The 13,835-nt window shown below is 37.1% G+C and overlaps 1 non-coding gene across 1 annotated transcript; it reads right to left on the bottom strand.

The window, feature by feature from the left end:
* Positions 1-1,614: 1,614 nt before the first annotated feature.
* TRNAL-UAA (transfer RNA leucine (anticodon UAA)) lies at positions 1,615-1,697 on the bottom strand. Its single transcript has one exon. It is a non-coding gene; the product is annotated as a tRNA-Leu (tRNA).
* Positions 1,698-13,835: the final 12,138 nt, after the last annotated feature.

The raw sequence follows: 13,835 nt of genomic DNA on the forward strand, positions 1-13,835 counted from the left end.
AAGAAAATGGAAGAATATAACTCAGCATTATTACTCAAGCAGGGATGGCGGCTAATCAACAACCCGGATGCATTATGGGCTAAATTCTTCAAGGCGAAATGTTTCAAAGATCGAAGCATCTTTGATCTTGTGGTCTCACAAAAAAAGGGGTCCTGGGTTTGGAACAGTATAGCCAGTATCATTCCCCAGCTAAAGATAATGGTGTCTAGGAAGATTGGGAATGGTCGAATTACTTCTTTCTAGTTTGATCCATGGGGTCAACCTCAAGTACAAAGCAATGAAGTACCTCAAGACGTCGGTCGATGGCCCAGACAGGCAACAGTGGCTGATATGACAAAAGCATTCCAAAATCAAATTCAAAACAGGGAGATTTTTTCAACTCATTTATCCTCCCTCATCAGTTCTTGCCATCTGTCGGACCAGGAAGATTCTTGGTCTTCTTTAATCTCTCCAAATGGAGACTTCACTGTTAAACTTGCTTATAAGGAGATAGTTAAACAAAGGTTAGGGACCCATGACCCCACTTTGGCTATGTGGTGGAGACATATGTGGAAACTACCCATACATCCCAAATTTAAGGTGTTCTTTTGGAGGGCCTTAAATGATGGATTACCTTGTTCGGGCCAAGCTTGCTCAATGGTCGAGCATGACGGCTGATTGCGCTATATGTGGGAAGTCCGCTGAAACAATATGGCACATTCTCATATCATGTGATTGGGGAAAACGAATCCATGCAACTTGACCATTGGGTCTTAGAACCGAAAACTGGCAAAACTCATCGCTTCGCAATCAATGCATTAATATCTATTCACAGTTGAGCAAAGATAATGGGCGATGGGTTATGTCGGTTTTCATTATAACTTGTTACTTTATTTGGAAAGGTAGGAATGAGAAGGTGTTTAGTCTTAAACTGCCTAATCCATTGGTAGTCTTACAAAATACAAATCAGTGGATTAGAATGTTGGATCCACAAAGAAAGGAAGATAGGGACATACAAACTGCTCAGGAATCTAAATATACCAATCTTAACTTTCTTGATCTCAGTGACAATCTGTGTAGGTATACTCTACAATCTAACAAAAATATAATTATATGTGCAGGGGTTTCTCACCACCAGTTAGGAGTTACAGGTTGGAGTATTGGGATATGCAGAGATGGACACATATTGTTCATCAATTTTGGAAAGCGGGAACTTAATGGGATACTGGATACTATGCTTTTTGGCCTACAGTTAGGCATGCATATTGCAAAAGCGAATGGGATAAAGGTTGAAGAAATCTGGATCAATCATCATCAAATTACAAAGCTCTTACCAAGCCCGTCAACGGCGAAGTGGTCTCTTGAGGAATTACCAAAGTTAATGGACTTATCTGAAACAACAAAACATATAATTTATGTTGACTTCCCTAACCCAGTGCTCCAATTGTGTTTTGAAAACTTTGCTTATGTTGCAGCCACACAGCTGGATATTTGGATATTTCCTTTAATTAAAGTTTTTCTTCACCAAAAAAAAAAAAGTATAAATCTCTCATTCATAAATCCAAAGATTTCAAATCTCTGGATTCATGTAACGAAACATGACCCTAAATCCAAGCAAAACAAACAAGTTTACACTGCTGGCTGTGGGGTTCGAACCCACGCGCACTTATGTGCAGAAGATCTTAAGTCTTCCCCCTTAACCTCTCGGGCAAACCAGCCAATATCTTGGGATTGAGTTTAGATATTTAATTATTCATTAATTTATTGATAATCTTTCATTATACCTACAACTGCTTTCAGCAAAGATGAGAAGCAGTGAAAGAAAAAAAAAATGCATGAAAAAAAAAATCCATATACAAAATTTGTTCGCGAGATGAAAGGTAAAAGTTTGATTTATGAGAAGCTGTAAACTTGTCACCATTCATGGATATCGATTTTACATTTGTAGTTTCCACCAAGCTCTTTTTACATTTAACTCAGTGGAAATAAAAATAATCTTTCATATGATAATACAAATCACATAAGAATGATAATTATTTATAACCAAATACATGTACTTATTCCCTACTCACCATTGAATTTTGTGAGTACAAATATATCATCAATCAACAGTCATATAAATATTATTGATTCATTTTTCATCAGGCTAATTTGCAAGAATTATATATGTTAAAAAAAATGCTAAATTAATCAAAATATGATAGATCTCAAGCATCAAATAAACTTAGAAGAAAGATTATGAAAAATCTTGTTCTACAGGGGCGAAGATACCCTAGTTCCTTCAACCTTATTTTTTGAAGTTTTACCGCTAACCCTTTTTTCATATGTGAAATATTATCATTCCTCCCTCCCAAAAATTTGAAATTTCATCTCCTTTTCTTTCCCAAATTTTTGAAATTTCTCTTGCCCTTTTTCCATGTGTGAAATAACAATACTTGGTTCTGCACGATGTTAAATCCTAGCTCAGCCCCTACACCCTGCAACCTCTAGTATATCGTCTTTCGTATTTATAAGACAACAATATAGAATTATGAATTGCTTTATTATTTTGTGCTTTGAATCAAGGTTAGGGTCAGGGCTAATTTAAAGTAAGGCTCAAGACTGACCTCGTCGGGGGAGCACAAACTGCTCCCCGACGGCTTCCCAACCACACAAATACGTGGGGCCCACAGGGGAAAAATACTTTTTTGAAAAGAAAAAAAAAATTTCAAATTTTCACCTGTGGGCCCCCACGTGTTTGTGTGGTTGGGAAGCCGTCAGGGAGCAATCTGTGCTCCCCCGATGGAGGGAGGATCCGGACTCCGCGACCTGACCTTGTTGCAGCCCTAATTAACACAACCATGGTTGCAATGACCAATTCAGCCATAGCTACGTGTGCAATGACTAAGTTCTCCGTGGCAAGAATCATTCTTTTCTTCGTAATTAATCAAATTCATGATGTGTTTTTGTATGCATTGAAGTCCTTTTCTTTTCTTTTCTTTTTCTTTCAAGCTACTTGCTTTTGTAAGTGGTGGAAAGGGGTGGTAACAAATGACTTAATAGAAGATTATGCAGTGGAGGTCTTGTCTCAGACTTTTGTAAATAAAGATTCACTTTGTTTCTCCTCCCCTAATGATGATAATTATGAATAATTCTATAATAACTTTTTATTCTTTTTGTCGTGTTGTGAGTTTGGTGTTCTTTTCAACTTTTTCATCTTTAGGGCTTTTTCATTTTTGAGTTTGGTTGGTTGGAAATGAAACTTTTTCTTTAGTACCATTCGAAAAAAGAAGGAATAAAGAAGGAATGATATATTATATAATTTGCCAATTCCTTCAAGGAAGTCATTATTAACCATATTTAATTTATTTAAGAATAAATGTATCTTTGCATCTTTCACTATTTTGTAATATTCTTTTTCACTCATTCGAAACTCATAGTTAGCCAATGGCTTTTACTATGGTTAAAGTGGTTTTTTAACATTCAAAAGTAAAGAAATAGGAACTTTTACTTTTTAGTCATCATCACATACGTCATAAGGACTTGGGACTAGGGAATTTTTTATTATTATATTTTTTTTTTTGGGAGGGCGGGGTGAAAGTGGGGAGGAATAGAGATTCGAACAAAACATTTCTTTGGATTTACTATTTGATGAGTCCAAAAACCGATCCTCCTAGATCCTAGAAGAATGATTTGAAAATTTTGGTCAGATGTAACCTGACTGTACGGTCGAGTGGTCACCTCCGAAGGCTAAGTCAGTAATGAATCACTACCGATCTCTAGCTCGTTGCAGAGCTTAAATTGAAAACGATAATGGAGGGATACGATTCAGATACCTCAGTTGTGCGTGAATATTTAGTTTATATAAGGTTTACCTATTATTCTTGACCATCGGCTTCATTCTAGATCCTTTATTCGTAGTCATTCTATCTTAGGGTTTTTACCCTCCTTTCGGAATTATTGGTAGTTACCTTCCTTGACACGATCTTCCCTTCCATATTGTTGTTAGTTAGTTCATGGGACACGATCATCCGCTCCCGAATCCTAAGGGATTATGCCTCCTTCCATAATTATCTTGGTTCTTTGTCTTTCACGTTACATCGTTGGTTCGATCATTGGACTAATCCCAACCGGGGTCGTCGGCGTGACCATGGTAGAACTTGGTTCAAAGTTAATCTCCGTATCACTATTTTTATATAGGAGGTTACCATTATTGTACTAGAAGCACATTAAGCTAGGATGTTTGGTGTTGTGGTTCTTTTTTTTAGCCAAAAACTGAAACTGCATATATATTACATGAAAGATGAGAAGTCTGGGGACTTAGACAGACACGAAGAGTCCATAATAAACAAAGGTGATATACCCCCACTAAGATCTGTGAAGAAGAACCCAATAGCTAAAAAATCTGCAAATTCATTATCAACTCTGGATGTTGTGGTTCTTGTAGCTAGAGACATGTCCCCATGCCTCATTCTCTGTGAAATGCAAAAAACATCTTTTCAAGAAGATAATCTTTATCTCTACTAACGATGCCTCTCATGTCTATTCAAGACTTGTAATAAACCAATAGGTTTCCTTATTGTATGGCTGTTAAAAAGGAAGAACTTTAGTCCCCTAAGATTTTGTTCCAAAGTCTGGCTGTTGCATCCGAACATATATGTCATGCATCTCACATCCTTAAAAAAAAAACCAAAATCCCACCTTCCCAAAAAATATTTCCTACAAAAGAGAACACTGACTGAACTTGTGATATTTTCTACAAAAAGTTAAAATTTGACTCTTATAGCAACTTGTTGTACAATGCTTAAGATTTATGCTAAATTACAGGTGTTACTTTTAGTTTATTGTAAACCTAACATGGATTCAGAGTTCTTTGGATAACTTATATAATTTTCAAGTTGGTGCACTTAGAAATTTCTTAGCATAATTAAATTTCAACTTGGAAGACAAGAAACAAAAAAATATCTTCTAGGAGGTTTTTTTAGTTTATTATGAATCTAAGGAATGAAAATAATAAATTGTTTAAATTACTATATGATTTTCAAGTAGGTAAACTTTGAAAATTTCTTAGCTTAATTAAATTTCAACTTGGAATATAAAAGAATATCTTAGGGCAAGTAATATTTTAGCTTCAGTAGTGATGAGTTTCAAGGTTAGTTGCGTGCCTCTCTTTAATGGAATTGATTTATGTCAGGGGGTTCCCAATCCCAGACCTTTCGAACGATAGTGATAGCTGTGTAGTTAATTACCAATAACACTAGTGCTCCTTATTGGCCTTTAAAAGATCCCTTATTTGTTTCCTTTTGGACCACTCTTAGCTTTTTTTTTTTTTTTTTTTTTGGTTGTCCAACCCCGGTTTCCAAGGCTTTGCCTGACTAATCTGGTGTTCGACCCGGGTCACACACCTGGCTGTAGTGGATGAGTCTCCCAGTGAGAATTTTTTGCATCCACAAAGTTTCGATACCGGAACCTTGCTTAAGCGGACCAAGCTGCTTACCACTTGGATCAACCCCCGTTGCATTAGTAATTCATATAGAATTGCCTTACCAAAAACAAAACATTAGCTTTAGTAATTGATATAGAATAGCCTTACCAAAAAACAAAAAACAAAAAACAAAAAATTGATAGAGAATGGACTCCTCCGCAATTCCCCGGCTCTCCCAACTCCCTCTAACTTCACATAGGGCAAGAGCGAAATGACTATCTTACATTTACCCAAAGACCAATGTCTTTTGTTAACCTAGAATTAATTCAACAAAAAGGTGTGCAAAGTTCAAGTATATAATTTATTTTGTGGTCAGATAAAGACTTTCTTTGACAAAAAAAAAAAAAACTTTAGAATGGATAAAGTTTTTCCTTCATTGCATAAGGACTGTTAATTCACCAATTTGAGGCTTATGTTAAAAAATAAACATGTATTTATATCTTCAACTGTTGTGTTATGCCTTTACTTGCTCATTTGAAATTCATAGTTAACCAATGGATTTTCCTTTTTTGTGGTTAAAAGAAAATTCAGTTGAAGATGAAGATATTAAGTATGTGTTTGGTAACATTTATGTTCTGAGAGACCAATTCTTATACAAAGATATTTTTTAATGTCTTCATGTTTAAAGATCGTTCTTTGTTTGGAAATGGGTGTTTAATAAATCAGTTCCGAAAATATTTACAGAACACTATTAGAATAAGTTGATAGAAGAGAAAATGCATTTAGTGAAAATAGTTCTTACAACTACACTTAAGGCTGAAGAGATATATATTGCTCTCAACAAAATTAGGTGGAATTAGTTCTAATAACAATTTGTTTAAAGGGTGGGATCGGATATCACATATTTTGAAGTTCTTAGAGATTCCTTGAAGTTCAACCATAAGGTGTATCAAATTTAGAGGCCATATGCTATAGTTGTTGTCTTTGAGCATGGCTAGGTATTCTTTCTCGTGGTACCAGATCTCTTTGATAGGTAATCCTAGTTCCTTCACTTTGCTTAATCCTTGCAGAATGCCTCATGCTATTGCCTCCATCATTGATCGAGCCTCTATTTTCCCTGTGCTTACAAAAAGAAATTTTCCATTCCAAAAAAGTCCCACACTCTAATCTATATTGTTTAGAAGTTCATTATGTAGCCCTGCACACAATAAAGTGGGTGAACAAGATTTTACATACTCACATATGCATGGATTTGTGCTATGTATGTGATTTGCTTCAGAGTTCATACTAGTGTGTTGTAAATTTATGGTATATATGAAGGTCAGTTGTCCACTTGTTTACATTATTCAACACTCTAGTAGGGTTATGTTCATAATTTTTACATATCTTAGAGTTTCTTTCAATCCATATAAAATAGCAAGTTACTATGAAGAAGAAAAAAAACCCATTTCTTGGATTGTGTATCTCAATTTGAATTTAAAAGAAAAGAGTTGCATAGTTGGAGGAAGGAGTTATAGGAGATGAACTCCATCTGAAGTCCTAATGGTCCCGCCGCCCAAATCCTCTTTGTCCATTTATGAAAGGAAGATATGTCATTCTGATTCATTAGAAGCATCACAAAGTTCGCAATGCAATTTGGAAAGGACTGTCTTAACAGTGAACCTTGCATTCATGAGACGCTAGAAAAAGTTTTTAAACTTAGGATGAAGTGTCAATTTCCAAAAGAATTTCTACCATCTTAAGTAAACATTATGCATGTTGTGATTCTTTAATTTCCCTAAGGCTTTTCTAGCTTTTTTAACAGAGAATTCACCATTTATTGATATTAAAGATAGCCATTCATCAGGGGCTTGACACAAGTGGACAATACTTATGGAAATTTAAAAAGATAGATTGAGAAGTAGAATTAGAGAGGTTAGAGTTGATAAGATACTCCCTGCTTTGTTGCCTTTTAGAAGTGATTACTTCTTCCATTGTTACTTTAGTAGAGAAAACTTGAAAGTTTGGTTGACCCACTGTATGGTATGAGGTTGTTCTGACCCAAGGGTCAAACCAAAAAGATGTGGTTCTACCATTTCCAATTTTTCTTAGGATCAGGGTTTGGAGCATAGGTAGTATACATCATATACTATTCCAAGTCCAGGATCCTCTCTTCTTTTTTACTTTTAGGTCGAAAGGTGAAGTGTTAGGGAAATATCTTGCTTTCAAGAGCTTCACCCAAACGGGGTCTGGATTGTTGATCATTCTCTAACCTTGTTTTAGTAATAGAGCACACTTTATATCTTTCATTCTTTTGAAGTCCAAACCTCCGTCTTCTTTTGGTTTGCAGCACCTGTCCCATGAGATGAGGGTAAGCGAGTTGGTTTTTGTGGGTTTATCAAGCCAGAACCGCTGACATATTGAGTCCAATTTTCTACAGAAGGCTTTTGGGAAGCGGAAGCATTGCATGTGATAGAGTGACTATGGTTGAAGGATAGCTTTCATCAATATCGTTATTCTTACATATGATAGGGTTGTTGCTTTCCATGTAGACAATCTGTTCATCTTTGTGAGAAGAAACTATAGATTTTTTTGTTTTGTTTCTTCCATGGAATAAATTTGTACCAAGATATATTGCACTTTTATTCATTTCCGCTATACCCAAAATGGACAAAACAACACTCTTTTTCCCTTGTTCCACATTTTTTGAGAAGAAAGCTCCACTATTTTCAAAGTTAAATTGTTGACATGTGATATTTAAGAAAAGTTCTACAATAGCTTTTATTGCCAACACATCTTCTTTTTCAACTCGATGGAAAAGGAAAGTGTCATCTGCAAAGAAGAAATGGGAGATTTATAAGGCTCATCTGGCAATTTTAATACCGTCGAACATATTCAATCTCATGTATTCTGAAAGAAGTCTAGATAGGACCTTCATTACAATGGGAAAGAGATAGGGGCTTAATGGACACCACTGTCTTAGTCCTCTATTTCAAGTAAACCACCGATAGGGGCTTCCATTTAGCTTTATTGAGAAGGAAGTGAAAGATATGATAGCGCAAATCATGTTGCACCAATGTGCATCGAAACCCCATAATTCAAAGAGCTTAATGATTGTACCCCATTCAGCTCTATTATAAGCCTTTGGCATATCAAGTTTTAGGGAAACGTAGCCAAACTTTCCCTTTGTCTTATTCATAAAGTGGGAAATCTCTTGAGCCATCATGATGTTGCCAGTGATTTGCCTATAAGGCACAAAGGCTCATTGACAAGGGGATATAATACTTGTGAGAAGAGGTTTGAGGCTTTTAGCTAGAATTTTTGCCAAGATCTTATAATTGACATTACAAAGACTGATAGGTCAAAAATCAGACACGGATTTGGGTTGTTCTTTCTTAGAAACGAAGCAAAGTAGGGTGTGATTGACTCCAAAGGGTAAGGAAAGGGATGTGAAGAAATTTGTCACAAAATCAAAGAGCTCACTATTGACAAGATTCCAATTTTTTTGATAAAAAAAATGCATTGAAACCATCAATGCCAAGAGCTTTGTTTGGTTCCATCGAAAATAATGTAGTTCTAATTTCAACCAGTGATGGAGGTTCAGCCAGTCCAGAGGAGAAGCAAGCTTGGGGTAGTGGTGGGAAAATGCCTTCTACGAAAAGTGGATCTAGGGGGCTCGTAGAAGAGTAGAGATCCTTCATGAAGGAGGCAAATGCATCAACAATCTCTCTTGAGTTGGTGATAATAACTCCATTGTGTTCTAGGGCATCAATTTTTCTCTTGTGACAATGAATCTTAGATGCCAGGTGGTAGTATCTTGTATTTCTATCACCATTAGACATGTACTTTTGTCTAGACTTCCAAAACCAAAAAGATTATTCTACTTGAAGAGCCCATCATAAACAGAAGTATTTAGAAACAATAAGTTCATGATCCGGGTTAGGAGAATATTCTAGAGCATCAATTTCTATAGAGACATTCTCAAATAGGTTGTCGATACTCCCAAAAGAGGTCCTGTTCCAATGTTGTAAGAGTGCAAGTTTGGATTCTATGGGGGCTTATCCCAAATTGATCCAGGCATTGTGGATCACAGAACTAAAATCTGGATGTTGATACCAAGTATTTTGAAAATGGAATAGTTTTCTTCCATTAAGTATTGAAGGTTCAAAGGTTAGGAGAATGGGGTTATGATATGATTCAACAGTAGGGAGGGTTTTTAGTTTGGTGTTCAGGTGTAATACAACCCACAAGGGACAACTGAAAGATGATCTATCCTTTCTTTGACAAGATGGAGGGGGGTTTGCTTATTGGACCAAGTGAAATGGACACCATGGGGTAGGATTTCATGTAGGTCTAGAGAGATTGTTAGCTCTAGAAAAGAGGTGAGGGAAGGTGTTGGCTTGAAGACATTTCCAATTTTGTAATCCTGTTTGATAACTTTATTGAATCTCCCATAAGGATGAAGGCTTTATGAATAGAGGATGAGAATAAGAGAATTTTTTTTCCCCAGAAACATTTTCTATCCGAATAGGAAGGGGGGGGGCATAAGTGAATATAGCAACCCATTCCTTCTCATGTGTAGAGAACTTGATCGCAATGAAAGACAGTATGTATGTAGTAATGTGGATTGTATAGAGGGTCTTGTCAATACACCCCCCCTTGGCCCTTTCTTCCGGGGGTGTGTTGTGTTGTGTGAGGGAAGGTGTTGGCTTGAAGACATTTCCAATTTTGTAATCCTGTTTGATAACTTTATTGAATCTCCCATAAGGATGAAGGCTTTATGAATAGAGGATGAGAATAAGAGAATTTTTTTTTTCCCAGAAACATTTTCTATCCGAATAGGAAGGGGGGGGGCATAAGTGAATATAGCAACCCATTCCTTCTCATGTGTAGAGAACTTGATCACAATGAAAGACGGTATGTATGTAGTAATGTGGATTGTATAGAGGGTCTTGTCAATACACCCCCCCCCCCTTGAGCCCTTTCTTTCCACATCTGTTGGAGAATGCAAATAGGTCAAGGTATCTAATTTTTTTTGGGATGAGAACAAGGTGGTTAGAGCATTTTGTTTCACCACAAGAAGAGAACATTAGGATCATGTTTTTTAACCACTTTTTTAATACATTGCAAAGTGAAATTTCCATTCAAACCTCTCACATTCCAAGAGATAATTTTCATGTTTAAAAGTAAGAGGATTTGTAATAAATCACACAACAACGAAAAAGGAAGAGTAATTCTATGGACTTTTGAAAGCTGAGAACAACAACAACAGTAAGAAAAATAAATATGGCAAATGAGAGATTCTTCAAGGTTTCCCACATAGGTGAGACAAAAACTAAAAAGTGATTAACAATCTAAAGATCATTCAAATAGAGAGGCACCATTCCAGATTAACATAGAATCAAAAAACCGAAATGAAAGAGAAGAAAATAAAAAGATATATATCAAGCACTAAACCTATTTCTACACCTAAAAGGTATTTTGTTAATCTAGTAGTGAATGATTGCAAGAAGACAAATGAAAAATACAATGCAAAAATAAAAATCAGTGTCAAGATGATAGGAGAAGACCTGAGGGGCTTTAGTGACTTGTTCCAAGACTTGACTTTGATTCGGTGGTGTAGATATAAGTTGCATGCCAATGATCTCTAGAGTTTGTAGGTTGGTCTGAGGTGGGTGGTTATTGTAGCAAACTTCGATGCTTGTCCGAAATCGCTCCAACACCTCATTAGATTGTGCACAATTGGACAATGTGGTTTCAAGAAAATAGTTAAGGTTGTTCACAGGATCAAAAAAGGGTAGAGTGTCTGAGATTCTTCTTTTCTTGCAAATGGTCCGGTGGTAGCTCCCATATCCCCAGTTTAGATCTATCTATGTATGGCAATTGGCGTAGGGGGTTCATCTACTGTTGCATGTTGGGAATGCTGGTATCATGATTGAGAACCTATTCATTCTCAAGTACTTTTTCCTTTCTACTGATGAGTCTCTTCTTGCTTCTCTTCCTTATTTTATTTTCTTCTATCTGGCATGCAATTGCGGTGAATATGATAGTGTGGACTTTGATGGAGTGATTAGTGATATTAGCATGGTGCTTGATATTTTCCAAGATCAATTTTATACAATCATCCTTCAAGACCTCTTCTTCTTTTGTTGTGATTTCAGCAATTTTTGTGTCCTCCTTGCCTGATTTGATGTTAACAGTGGTTGTTGGAATCTGATGGTTGTCCATTGCTTCACCTATCTCTTCCCCCTACATCTTCCACAATTACCACAGTAGGGTTAGAGGGTTTCTGACCCTCATTTTTGTCCGCAATGATTGCAGCAGCGGAGATCTTGGTTAGGTTCTCCAAAGTTGGAATCGATATACAAGTGTTGGTGTTACTAGATTCACCAAGAGGTTGGAACAAGTGTTTGAATTGTTCCTTCAAACAAATCCTTACCAATTGCCAATTCCTCCAACAGATTTGGAGGGGATGAGATAATGAAACTGAGATTAATTATTTCCTCACATTCCTCCCTAAACTTCAGTAGTGAGGGAGGTTTTTCAACTTCATCCTTCAATTTACTGATTAGATCAATGGTCAATAGAGAGTACATGATTTCCAGGCTCTGGGTAGAGTGAAATCTGGTTACACCTCCCTCAATAGGCTTGGTTAGTAGACCTTCAAAATCTACATCAAACTCTCCTACCCACTCTTTGTTACATTGGGTAGAGGGGTGGGTAATTTACAAATCATTCTTAGTTCATATAGCACTTGAAGAGGGAACCCATTCTGCATTTACATTTTTATATGAGGCTTTGTACCCCCACAATTTTGTTGATGTCCAACATTATTTTAACTCTTGTTGCATCATTAGGAAGCCCGATTTTTTCAGGGTTCAAGTGCATCTCCACAACTCCCTTCCAGATCTCGAGCAGCCTTTCTAATATTATCAAGAGAGAGATTATCGTATTTGATTCCTCTGAATGGAACCCAAACAGCAATGGGGGGAAGGATATGACCTTCACGTTACTTAGGAAGTGGGTTGATGACTAGGTGGAGTAGACAGTTTCCTAACCACCAAGGGGAGAGGGATAGTATCCCATTACAGTGTTCTTCAGATGCAAAGAGAACTCTAAACAAATTAAGCCCCATCATAAAGACTGATTCAACTCCTAGGGGGAACCAAAAGTCAATAAGTTTATTGCAGGTTGTGACAACGGTATCCTTCATGAACCCAATAATATAGCCATAGAAAATTCGATCATTTTCTTTTGCTAATTTTGGAATGCTACCATTGTAGCCTTTAAAGCTTCCATTCCCATCAGAAGGTCTCCAAACAGCATACCTGGTTGCATCCTCTCACCATACCTTGTGAAGCCATGCCCACCTCCTATGTTTGGTGCAAAGGGTGGTCTATAAGATCTTGAACTGGGATTGTCACATCCACCCAGGGGGTACCCTATCTGGATTACCCGGTGGAGTGATCCACAGCCCAAAAGATCAAGTTTAGGAACGATCATATCCACTTAACACAATAATTTAATCAAAAGCAAGAACAAATCAAAATTTTCAAGTAATTTAATAATAAAAGTCAAGGAAAGGATCTCAGAAGGATCACAGAGAACATCAGAGTGAGGGAAATGATGCCAATAAAATAAATAATCAAAGTGTAGAATGAAGGGGGAAAACCCACTCTACAACATCAGTGGGAGGTAGAATGAATAAAAGCAAAGGTTACAACCGGTTCCCAAAATGAAAGGGGAACAAACTAAACTACAGTCTCAACGAATCAAATACTAGGTCAAGAGAGAATGGGACGATATCCCATCACTGGCACACAAGTGCAAAAGCCGAACTACTCCTAGCAAGTATCAGTCTCGTACTGATAGTCTTCATCGACGTAGTCACCATAACCAATATTGTACGAGTCTCCAACTTGGTCACCAAAGTGTTGACCATCATAGTCAACAGTAGTAGTACCTGTAGAAAAGTGTAACAGAAGATGTTGCAAAAAGGAATGAGTTCAAAAGAACTCAGCAAGGCAGTTATTCCATAATAACACAGATACATGATACAAAGCATAGCATGATGCAAGATGATATGAAACAAATGATGCAAGTATGAAACTAACTCTATATATGCTAGTCTCTATGGTAGACATGCTTTAAGTCATAGCACCATACTTCTTTGGGTAGGTCTCAAATCACTCTTCCCTCGACCATCTCGGTATCTTGGGTTCTCCGGTGGGAATTGGGTCCTGAAACCTTCCGGACAACCTTGGCTGGGGTTTAGGTCACCACTCTCTCACATCACCATTGGTATAAGTATCGGCGCATGTCACAGTAAAGCCTAGCCCAATGCAAGTCATCTACTCAGTCATATCATGTCAGATCCAGATGCGTCCATTCCTCGCCTCGAGCGATCCTTTCCGGTATCCTTCACACTAGAGTCACGGATATTACCCACCGGACTCATCAACCCTATTGGTCA

Source organism: Hakea prostrata, chromosome 3, assembly GCF_041222555.1.
Source record: "Hakea prostrata isolate BN-2017 chromosome 3, UWA_Hpros_2, whole genome shotgun sequence".
Lineage (NCBI taxonomy): Eukaryota > Viridiplantae > Streptophyta > Magnoliopsida > Proteales > Proteaceae > Hakea > Hakea prostrata.